The sequence below is a fragment of the Terrapene carolina genome, unplaced genomic scaffold (genome assembly GCF_002925995.2).
Source record: "Terrapene carolina triunguis isolate 2854851 unplaced genomic scaffold, T_m_triunguis-2.0 Scaffold173, whole genome shotgun sequence".
Taxonomy (NCBI): domain Eukaryota; kingdom Metazoa; phylum Chordata; order Testudines; family Emydidae; genus Terrapene; species Terrapene triunguis.
Genome location: NW_020664524.1, coordinates 449430 through 460717, shown reverse-complemented (window position 1 = coordinate 460717; position 11288 = coordinate 449430). Strand labels below are relative to the sequence as shown.

Below are 11288 nucleotides of genomic sequence, written 5' to 3'. Positions count from 1 at the left end.
TCTTAATCTGGTGCTTGTTACCTTAGAATCTGAGCAGCTAAAAACAAACAAGTCTTCTAGTCTGCAACCCTGGGGACTGCTGCACAGGGTCAGCAATATCTTAAAAGCTCTGGCTGATGATTCTTTGTAATCACAGATTGCTCCTTGGGCTCAGTTAAATAGTATTACCAAGGAGAAAGTCAAGGTGGGGGAGGGAACATCTGTTCTTGGACCAACTTTTGTTGGAGAGAGAGAGAGAGAGAGAGAGAGAGACAGACAGACAAGCTCTTGAGCTGACACAGAACTCTTCCTCAGGTCTCTGATGATCAAGAATGATGCAAACAAAATACCAACCGTCTAAAATTCCTGTTCCCCTGAATTGATTGTGGAAGGAGACTTTTTAAACAAACAAACAAAAGATTTTAGGATTTATTCACAAGGACAGATACCAACAGACTAAAAATCAATCCTTCATCTAGGCCCCCGATCCAGCAAAACCAACTCATATTGGTCTTCAAACACGTGCTCAAGTCCTCATTGTCGTCAGCGTGCTTGTCTCAATCGAAGCGCTAGTCACTTGCTACAGAGTTCCGTGCTTTTTATTTTTTGTGCTCCGACCAAAATCAGCGTGTTGTCAGCTTTTCCCTCCCCTTCCCCAACGTTTGCATTTCAAGGCTATTTAATAAAAATTAACTCCATGTGTAAAGAAAGGTCCATGTAACGGGAGCTCCCAAAATAAACACTGCAGCTTACCACTGCTGTATTATCATGAATTAACCAGTGTTTCCGAACTCATTTCCAATCGTAGTATTCAGCTGCAGGCCAAACTGCATAGTATTTTGCCATACTAAGGGTATGTCTACACTACAGGATTAATCCGAATTTAGATAATTCGAATTTGGGAAACAGGTTGTATAAATTCGATTGTGCGCGGCCACACTAAGCACATTAATTCGGTTTTTAACCACATTAATTCGGTGTTGTGCGGCCACACTACCCCATTAATTTAACCACATTAATTCGGTGGTGTGCGGCCACACTAACCCTAATTCGAATTAACAAAATCGATTTTGGCGCTACTCCGCTCGTTGAGGTGGAGTACAGAAATCGATTTTAAGTGCCCTTTAATTCGAATTAACTGGCTCTGTAGTGTGGACGGGTGAAGGGTTAAGTCAGATTAACGCAGCTAAATCCGAATTAAAGTCGTAGTGTAGACCAGGCCTAACAAAGCTCCTGATACAAACCTAAAGCAATACAATATAGCCTACAGATGGCCAGCCCAGTGTCAGCTTTTTTGCATTCATAGTTAGACCATGTTTGCTGCAATAAATGTTAAAGTAAAACTTGGATCTGTCACCAGCATTTTGTTATCTTGCTAGACAAACCAAAGAGATTTTTGCCTAAGGGAAAAAAGTCCACTTTTGTAAGTACACAAAGCCAAAAAAAAAATCTATTTTTAAAAAATTGTTCAAACTGGATTATCCCAGTATCAAGGCTGAGGCAGAATCAAGATCCCGCCCCTCAAAATAAAAGGGTCACAGAAATTAATATATGCATAAAGCCACTAGCCCAATGTAATTCTATGCTGCCTGAATATAATGGTTTTAAAGACCGAGAAGGCACTTGAAAGGTTATTTTGATAAGCCATATGTTACAACATGACGCTGTTATATCAGAAAAGAATTCAAAAAGTAAAGCTCCCAGGAGGTCTTTAAACACCTCTGCTAGCTCTTAGCTATTGCAGCCCATACGGTATACAATATTACACATGGATCTGATGTTCCCTGAAGTAACGTAGGCACAAAAAGTTGACATTTAAATGTTTCTTTTCTTTAAGAGACTTGTGGGTCCCTTTGCTTTCTACTGTTGCTTTGTGCTATCCTAGATGGGGGAACATCTTACTTTAAATACAAAAATGTAGCTCCGCTACTGTAATTCTAGAAACTTTATAAAGTTTAAGGACTCAAACTCCTGCAAAGATGGGGCTTGACAGTATATGCCAATGCCAAAGCCAAAGAGCTGTAACTGTTGCTGAAAATTCCAGATGAGAAGCCATGATCAACTTAAAAAACACCGAGATCTCTAACTATGGGAAATGAAACTTATGGGGATTTCTTTTTTTCCTTCAACCAAGGAGAAATGCCACTTTTGAAATAAAATACTAAGGAAAAAACAAACAAAGGAGCAATATGCCTATGTTCCTATCTACTTATGACTGGGACTGGTTTATGTCCAAGTTCTATGCCATATTCTTTGAGCTTTAAGGAGCTGTGGGAGTTGGTGTCCTTAATGAATACACTGTACTAGATGAAAACCCATGTGACAGTACAATCACGTGGGGAAAAAAGCCAAACATGTCTCAGAACTGACAAACTGGACGGTAACAGCCTGTGAATCCCAGGGATGACTGAGCCTGGTGATGTTCGGAACAAAAAGAGCCCTCACTCAGGCTTGCAGTTGTTTCCAGCCCTCCACAGCTGACTTAGACATTCTAGGCTTCAGAGTCACACAGACAGTGACAAGGTAGGTGAGGAAATATCTAGACTGCAGACACAGAGTGACAATTCTGGAATCTTAGATTAATTTGAGGACAGGGATCTTAGCCCTCCACTTTGCAAAGTCCATTTATTTACTGATTGTAACGACATGAGGAGAAGGAATGACAGCTTTATCCAGTGCCGCTGGGCAGAAAGCAATGCTTTGACCAGATCATTTCCCATTCCATCGGAACCAGGAAAGGGGGAGAGGAGAGAGAGAGAGAGAGATGGCGCATTGGGGGGGGAGTTAACTGTCCCCAACCCACATTTATTGTCAGTGCGACATGTAAACCCTCTGTGAAATCTTTCTGGCATCCCAGTATGAAGTGGCCATTAAGTCAATTAAACGCTGCGAAACCTGCGTGAGGTGCAGCCATCGCTCTGGGTTACTGGCTACTTCTCGGACACCAATTCTACCAGTGCAGCTGTGCTGTCCCTGGTCTCAGGTAGTTAACATGACTTTGTGACTTGGTCGCCCAGCTCTGGGGCTGGGGTTTGCTCTGTTAATGTCACTAATGTCACTAGATACAATGCAGCCATAGCTGCATCTTTTCTCTAGATCACTTCTGGCTACGAAGCATCCATCGAGTATCTAGATCAACTGCTCTGTAGAGACCTGATCCTGCCAGGTGCTGGGCATCCAAGCACCAATCCAGCCCAACTCTTAAGCATGTTCTTCACTGTAAGTGTGGGAGGCTCGGTCTTCACTAGCTGTGTTCTGAACTCGTGTTAGCTAACAGGGAAACCCTAGTGAAGACAAGGCAGTTTTAACACGAGTTAGGAGGTTCAGGGAAACCATAGGCCCCCTCCATACTCCATCTTGACCTGCTAACTCGTTTTTAAACTACCTTGTCTTCACCAGGATTTCACCTGGGCTTAGTTACCAGCTGTTAGCTCAGAGGTAGGTAGCAGAACAGAGGAAAACAACACACTCTCGGGATGGGCAGGGGCACGTTTGCAGAATGTGGCAAGTGCCATCTGGGAAGCCTAGGTGGAGGACGGACCCAGGAGCTCTGCATTGGCATTACCTCCCACTTCCTGCACAGAGGGAAAAGCCACTGTCATGAAGATCTCCTAAGCCATGTAGGAGTGACGCTGTGCTCCTGCATAGTTTAGGAGCACCGCACAGCTCCACATCCTCTAGCCGCACCCCTTGCCCTCTGGCACGCCTGCTGGGCGGCAGGGCTGGCTGAATAGAAGAAAAAAACTGTAAAGAAGTTGTGAATGTTGCTCACAGTTCCCCCCCTCCATCAAACATTTGACAGACAACTTGGTCTACTGGCTTCCCAATACAAACTGACCCCACCACGCACCCAGATGGAGTCTATTCGTCTGCTACAGTGTACAAATCACATGCAGACATTAGGTCTTCTTCGTTCTGCAGTGCCTGGAACTTAGTTAATATTGCCATCATTCCCACAATGCTGCCAGGAGCCTGACCACGTCTCGAAAGGCTAGCGTGCTAGACAGTACGAGCCTCAACTACAAGCCAACAGCAGCATGAGTGTAACAGAAGCAGTGCGTCTTCCCCCTCTTTAAAATGCTGATGTTATTTTTCACCTCCAGCACAGACACGTTCCCTGAAAGGAATATTTTAGCAATTCCAACCAGAGGCAAGAGAACCCACCCAGCTGTGTATCTTCCTGGGGGGTGCAGAGAAGGCAACAAACATGAGTTATGACGTCGTCCAGGCTCTGATCTCGCTGGAACTGAAACACAAAAATTAAAAGCACCTCTTGACACGAACAGTAAGGGATGTGGCGGTTCCCTGGGCACTGTTCTGCACTGCGCTTAGGCCTTGCTTGTACTTGAGACACAGTGGGCACAACTCGTGCAAGATCCTGTGGTAGTGATGGGCTTGGGCTTCAGAGGCCAAGCTCCAGCCCAAGACAGAATGTTTACCCGGCTATTTTTAGCATCCTAGCATGAGCTTAAGGCAGGGGTGGGCAAACTATGGCCCAGGGGCCACATCCGGCCCTTCAGATGTTTTAGTCTGGCCCTTGAGCACCTGCCAGGGAGCAGGGTACAGGGCTTGCCCTGCTCCGGCGCTCCAGCCGGGGAGCGGGTCGGGGGCTTGTCCCACTCTGCATGTGCTGTGGCTCCGCCTGGCTCCAAGCAGCAGCAGCAGCAGCATGTCCCCCATCCAGCTCCTACACATAGGGACAGCCAGGGGGCTCCAGACGCTGCCCCCGCCCCAAGCACTGCCACCACAGCTCCCATTGGCCGCAGTTCCCGGCCAATAGGAGTTTCCTGGCTGCGCCTCCGCGAAGGAGCCGGAGGGGGAATATGCTGCTGTTTCCAGGAGCTGCTTGAGGTAAGCGCCAACCGGAGCCTGACCCCCTCCTGTGTCCCAACCCCCTGCCCCAGCCCTGATCCCCCTCCTGCCCTCCGAACCCCTTGGTCCCAGCCCGGAGCACGCTTCTGCACCCCTAACCCCTCATCCCTAGCCCCACCCCAGAGCCCGCAGCCCCAGCTGGAGCCGCACCCTAAACTCTTGACCCAGCTGGGGAGCCTCCTCCTGCACCCTGAACTCATTTCTGGCTCCACCCCAGAGTCTGCACCCCCAGCCAGAGCCCTCACCCCCTCCCACACCCCAAACCCCAATTTCGTGAGCATTCATGGCCCGCCATACAATTTCCATACCCAGATGTGGCCATCGGGCCAAAAAGTTTGCCCACCCCTGGCCTCAGGGCTAGTCTACACTACGGCTTGACTACACTACAGCTTGACTACATTGCTCAGGGCTGTGAAAAATGTCATGCCCTGTGTGACAGACTCATAGGTAAGGCTGTGAATGTGTCACAGAGGTCATGGAAGTCACAGATTTCTCCCCACCCCCCTCCCCCGGCGCCCCCGGGACACCCCCTCCCCCGAGTATCCCCGCCCCCCATGAGCACCCCCCCACCCCAAGATTTAGTCAGGGGTATATAGTAGATCTAGAAGTAGCCATGGACAGGTCACAGGACGTGAATTTTTGTTTACTGTCCATGACCTGTCCATGACTTTTACTAAAAATACCCGTGACTAAAACGTAGCCTTACTCACAGGACTTGAAGGTCAGAAGGGATCATCGTGATCATCTAGTCTGACGTCCTGCACATTGTGGGGCACAGAACCTCACCCACCCACTCCTGTAACAGACCCCTAAGCTCTGGCTGACTTACTGAAATCATCAAATCATGGTTTAAAGACTTCAAGTTACAGAGAATTCACCATTTACACCAGTTCAAACCTGCAAGTGACCCATGCCCCATGCTGCAAAGGAAGGTGAAAAACCCCGGCGAAAGACCCGCCAATCCGACCTGGGGGAAAATTCCTTCCTGTCTCCAAATATGGAATCAGTTAGACCCTGAGCATTTCAGCAAGACCCACCAGACACACCTGGGAAAGAATTCTCTGTAGTAACTCGGAGCCCTTCTCATCTAGTGTCCAGTCTCCAGCTGTTGGGGAATTTTTGCTACTGGTAGTCGCTGATGGACCACATGCCATCATAGGCAGTCCCATCATACCTTTGCCTCCATAAACTTATCAAGCTCACTCTTGAAGCCAGTTAGGGTTTGTTTGTTTTTTGCCCCCATTGCTCTCCATGGAAGACTGTTCCAGAACTTCACTCCTCTGATGGTTAGAAACCTTCATCTAATTTCAAACCTAAACTTGATGATGGCCAGTTTATATCCATTTGTTCTTGCGTCCACATTGGCTCAAGTTAAATATCTCCTTTCTTTCCCTGGTATTTATCCCTCTGAGGTATTTATACAGAGGGATCCTATCTCCCCTCAGCCTTCGTTTGGTTAGGCTAAACAAGCCAAGCTCTGAGTCTCCTCTCATAAGAGAAAGTTACTTACCTTGCAGTAATTGAAGTTCTTCGAGATGTGTGTCCCTAAGGGTGCTCCACTCCAGGTGACAGTGCATCCCGGCACCATTGATCGGAGATCTTTGGTAGCAGTGCCTGGCCAGGACGCACGCGCTCAGCTGCTGTCTCATGGTCTCAGAGTCTGCCTGAACATGCGCATCCTGCACCCCCCTCAGGTCCTTCTCTACCGTGGAGAGGTCAGAATAGTACTTCAAAGTAGAGGGGAGGAGGGCGGGGAGTGGAGCACCCACAGGGACACACATCTCAAAGAACCTTAGTTACTGCAAGGTGAGTAACTTCCCCTTCTTTGAGTGCTGACCCTGTGGGTGCTCCATTCCAGGTGAATGTGAAGCAGTACCCACTATGGCTGGTGAGACTTTGCAGATGCAGCAGTGAGTACTGTAGAAGTACTGTATGGCCTTCTATGGTGTCTGCCGTGGTATCCTGCATGATAGCATAGCGTTTGGTAAATGTGTGTTCGGATGCGCACGTGGCCGCCTTACAGATATCAGGAATGGGTACATTATGGAGGAAGGCAACGGATGTTGACATGGCTCGAGTAGAATGAGTTCTGATGCCTTCGGGCGGTTGAGCATTCTGAATGCGGTAACAGGATCAGATGCAGTCAGAGATCCACTTGGAAAGGCGCTGTTTAGAAATGGCTGCACCCTTTGATCTCTCGGTAGTGGAGACAGTCGCGAGGACTTACAAAATGGTTTAGTCCTGTCTAAATAGAAGGCAATTGCTCATCTGACATCGAGGGATGCAGAGTCGCTTCATGCGGAGTCTCATGAGGTTTGGGATAGAATGTAGGTAAGTATATAGGTTGGTTAAGGTGGAAGGTGGACACCACCTTAGGGAGAAATTTAGAGTGTGGGTCGCAGGGTAACTTTGTCTTTAGAGAAGGTTGTGTAGGGAGGGTAGACCATCAGGGCGCTTATTTCCCCTACGCTCCTTGCTGATGTTACAGCAACCAAGAAAGCTATCTTCATGGACATATGAAGAAGAGATGAGGTAGCTAAGGCTCGAATGAAGGTTTCATAAGACCGCGAAGAACAAGATTGAGATTGAATGCAGCTGCTGATGGATAAATCTTGGGGTAGAGATTTTGTAGGCCCATGAGAAAGCGTTTTATGGTGGGGTAGGCAAAGAGTGAATAGCTGTCTAATGAACCATGGAAGGTGGTAAGGGACGCGAGGTGTACGCTGATGGAGCTGAGCGAGAGTCCATCCTGTTTTAGTTTCAGGAGGTAGTCTAGGATGTTAGGGAGAGTCACAATATGGGGTTATAAGTGTTTATTTGAGCACCACAGGGAGAAGCGCTTCCACTTCTGCAGGTAAGTTTTACGAGTGGAGGCTTTTCTACAATGCAGGAGGACATATCAGACTTGCTCAGAACAGGCTAATTCGTGGGTCTGGAACCATGAACGAACCATGCTGTCAGGTGGAGTTTCTGGAGCTGAGGGTGAAGAATTCGTCCGTTGTCCTGAGAAAGCAGATCTGGTCTGTTGGGGAGAGTCTGTGGAGGACGAGCAGACCTGTGGAGCAGGCAAGGATACCACATCTGTCTCGGCCAAGCCGGGGCAATGAGTGTGACCCGGGCCTTGTCGTCTCTGATCTTGCGCAGGACCCTGTGTATCAGAGGGATTGGTGGAAAGGCATACATGAGAGAGTTGTGCCACGGGATGAGGAACACGTCTCCTAGGGATGCAGTCCTGAATCCTCCTCTGGAGCAAAATAGGTGACATTTGTGATTCTGGGTGGTGGCAAAGAGGTCTATTGACAGGATGCCCCATTGGGAGAAGAGCTGTTGTTGTATCGCGGGGTACAATTCCCATTCATGTTCTTTGGAGAAGTGTCTGCTGAGTGTGTCGGCGGTAGTGTTGTGACAGCCGGGTAGGTACGATGCAATAATTTGTATGTGGTGTTGTATGCACCAATTCCACAATCAGATGGCCTCCATGCATAGGGAGTGCGATCGTGCTCGCCCGTCTGTAGATGTAAAACATAAACGCTGTATTGTCCGTTAGAACCCGGATAGATTTGTTCTTTATGAGGAGAAGAAAGTGAAGGCAGGCTTGTCTCACTGCTCTGAGCTCTAGGAAATTTATGTGTAGACACGTCTCTGGCGCGGACCAGCAGCCTTGTGCGCTCCCCAACCGATCAGGGAAGCGTCCGTGGTAAGCATGAGCGTCAGGGATCGTTGCTGGAAGGGAACGCCCATGCAAAGGTTCGCTGGTCTTGTCCACCATTGCAGGGAAGCTAGTACGTTCGCTGGAGGAGTTAGCAGCATGTAGAGGCTGTGCCTGCTGGGTTTGTAGCTGGAGTTGAGCCAACCCTGAAGACCTCTCACATGCAGCCTGGCGTACTTGACCATGAAGGTGGTGGCTGCCATGTGGCCAAGGAGCTGTAGGCAAATACTTGCCTGTATCCTGGGATGAACAGAGAGCGTACATATGAGGTGTATGATGGTGAGGAATCTGTTGTGTGGGAGTGAGGCTCTGGTTCGAATTGAGTCCAAGTAAGCTCCAATGAATTCGATCTGCTGTGTAGGTGTCAGGGTGGATTTTTGGATGTTTATTTGCAGGCCCAAGCTGTGGAAGAGGGAGATGGTGAAATGGGTAGCATGTAGCGTCTCGTCGTATGAATTACCCTTGATGAGGCAATCATCTAGGTAGGGGAAAAGTATGATCCCGTGTCTGCGGAGGTGGGCCACGACTACGGCTAGGGTCTTGGAGAATATTCTCGGTGCTGTGGAGAGTCCGAAAGGGAGTACCCTGTACTAGAAATGGTTGTGACCAATTGTGAACCGTAGGAAGCGTCTGAGCTGGATGAATGGATATATGAAAATAGGCATCCTGTAGGTCGAGGGCTGTGAACCAGTCCCCTTGTTCCAGCGCAGGCATTATTGTGCCCAGTGTGACCATCTTGAATTTCTGTACCCGTACAAATTTGTTCAGTAGGCGTAGGTCTAGTATAGGCCTCCATCCCCCGGTATTTTTCTGGGTCAGAAAGTAATGGGAGTAGAACCCTTTCCCTCGATGTTGTGTCGGCACAGGTTCCACTGCACCTAGCTGGAGAAGATGAGCCACTTCTATGCGAAGTAGGTGCTTGTGAGAGGGGTCCCTGAAGAGGGACGGGGAAGGGTAGGAGGATAGGATATAAAAAGGGATAGTTCAGTTACTCTATTTCCAGGACCCAATGGTCCTGTGTAATCTGCTGCCAGGCATGGTGGAAAACCTGGAGGCAGTGGCCAAATGGGCAAGTAGGCGGTGGAGTCAAGGGGTGGTCGTGCAGACCCTTGACAAATGCTTCAAAATTGTTGTTTATTTCCCGATGGGTGGGAGGTAGCTGTTTGCGCTTGATTTTGTCTGCGCCTAGGAGGTCGAGCGCGATTCCTGGGTCTGGTCTGTTCTGAGGCCGGTGATACTGTTGTGTGCATGGCCTCTGGTAGGGTTGATACCGTTGTCTCCTGGGAAGGGATGGATAGATGCCCAGGGTCGCTCTAGAGAGTCTTTCACAGTGTGAAGGACTTCGTCGGTTTTCTTGGAAAAGAGTTTGTCTTTATCAAAGGGGAGGTCCTCCACTTTGACCTGCAGGTCTTTGGGGATACCGAATGCAGAGAGCCAGGAAGATCTGCGCATAACCACTGCAGTTGCAGTAGTGCGGGCAGCTGTATCCAAAGCTGTCCAAAGATGCTTGTAGGGCTGTTCTGGAGACCAATTGGCCCTCGACAAGGACTGACTTAAAAAAGTCTGCTCTCTCATCCTCTGGAATATGGGAGGTAAAATCAAAGAGTTTATTGTAGTTATCAAAGTCATAGCTTGCAAGTGGGGTGGAATAGTTTGCAGTTCTGAATTGCAGAGTGGAGGAGGTATAAATCTTGCGGCCCAAGATGTCAAGGCGTTGAGATCCTTGTCTTGCGGGGTGGGCCATTAGTGCGGCTGTTTTGTCCTGCGAGTTGCTGCATCCGCTACAAGAGAAGGTTGCGGATGGGAGAATAAGAAGTCTACGTCCTTAGCAGGAACATAATATTTACATTCAGCCTTTTTGCAAGTTGGAAAGAGAGAGGCTGGGGTCTGCCAGAGAGTGTCAGCTGGTTCTAGGAGTGCTTCATTTATGGGAATCGCAATCTTTGAGGAGAAGAGGGTTGGAGGATTTTGAGGAGTGTGTGTTGTGTCTCCTGGACCTCCTCTAAAGGGATGTCTTGGCTGAGTGCCACCCTCTTGAAAAGTTCTGGAACTGTTTGAAGTCTTTTCCAGGGGCAGTGTTTTTGTCCTCATCAACCTCGCCAGCACCTCCTGCGGGGAAAAGTCGCGCTCCAGGTCCTCCGTGAGGTTGATCTGATGTAGCGGGAGAAGGCACTCTGGGCGTCACATGTCGGTCTGGGCCTCGCGATCGAACACATCCTTGAAGTAGGAATAGAGCCTCTCATGCTGGATGGTGCAGTAGGATGAGGTCCCATCAAGGATCTCCCTTCATGCCTTTCAGGCGGTTCGTCCTGTATAGTTTCTGGATACGGGATGCGGCCGCTGGATCATCGCTACAGTGATGGAAGAACTGTATCTGATGCTGTAGTGTCCACAATGCAGTGCTGCAGCTGTGCTGCTGTGGCATTTCTGGTGTAGACATATCTTGAGTCTGTAGACCCAGGCTCTGCGACTCACTGCTGTGGGTTTTTGTTTTGTTCGTTTTTTTGCAGCGTAGACATACCCACATGATCCTGCAGTGTCCTTAACTCCCAGAATGCTCTGCTCCATGAGCATGTACCCACAGCAACTAGGGTTCAACAAACCCAGTATGAACACCATGTTCTTCACACAACTCAACAGGACTAGTGTGGAGACACCAAACCCAAGTGCCTGGCTGAATCACAAACAAACAAACAAACAAACAAACAAACAAACAAACAAACAAACA

General features: G+C 48.7%; 1 protein-coding gene across 1 annotated transcript in view; it reads right to left on the bottom strand.

The window, feature by feature from the left end:
- Positions 1–11288, bottom strand: part of SH3BP4 (SH3 domain binding protein 4) — a 96494-nt gene that overhangs the window by 29128 nt on the left and 56078 nt on the right. The window lies entirely within an intron of this gene.